Source organism: Corvus brachyrhynchos, unplaced genomic scaffold, assembly GCF_000691975.1.
Source record: "Corvus brachyrhynchos isolate BGI_N302 unplaced genomic scaffold, ASM69197v1 scaffold14, whole genome shotgun sequence".
In the NCBI taxonomy this organism is placed as follows: Eukaryota; Metazoa; Chordata; class Aves; order Passeriformes; family Corvidae; genus Corvus; species Corvus brachyrhynchos.
This window is the reverse complement of record NW_008239110.1, coordinates 5,386,610-5,387,239: the sequence shown is the minus strand read 5'-3', so window position 1 is coordinate 5,387,239 and position 630 is coordinate 5,386,610.

Below are 630 nucleotides of genomic sequence, written 5' to 3'. Positions count from 1 at the left end.
CCCCTAAACCTGCCGCTGACAGGTGGCGTATAGCTCCTGTGTGGACGATCCTGGGCGTCTTAACAGCGCCTTAACCAGCTGCAGCCATGACCTGCAGGTGGTGGGTCTCCTGGTGTGCAGTCCACATCCACTGGCTTGTCCAGAACTTGTTGTTTCCCAGTGGTCTTGCACCATTATTGGTTTCCTTTTCCGGCATAGGAGACTTTATTAATCCCAAAGTTTTGTTTTTCTAGCTTGTCCTGATACATCCATGGAATACCCCAATGGTAGTTTATATACTGTCGTACAGCCAGCATGAATTTTACCCAAGGGTATGTTGTTCATTGGTTTAAAAATAGCAGGGTTAACAAAGTTTGGCTACCTAGGGACCAGTGTTCCACATCCTTTTCCTACCAATTCACTCTACATAGGCTCCAGTAATCACCATTGTCCACATGCACTAGCAAAATGGAGATGGTTCTCAGCGGTGTGGTTCCTCACCAGGCACACGTGCTGAGGATTAGCCAACTGGTGAGTCCAACAGCAGGTAACTGGTGAAGTCACACCGTCGTCCATCTGGAGAGGACACTGATTAGCAGTCTCATTTTTCTGACTGCTGGTTTTTGTCATGACACATAGTATTTTTGGGTC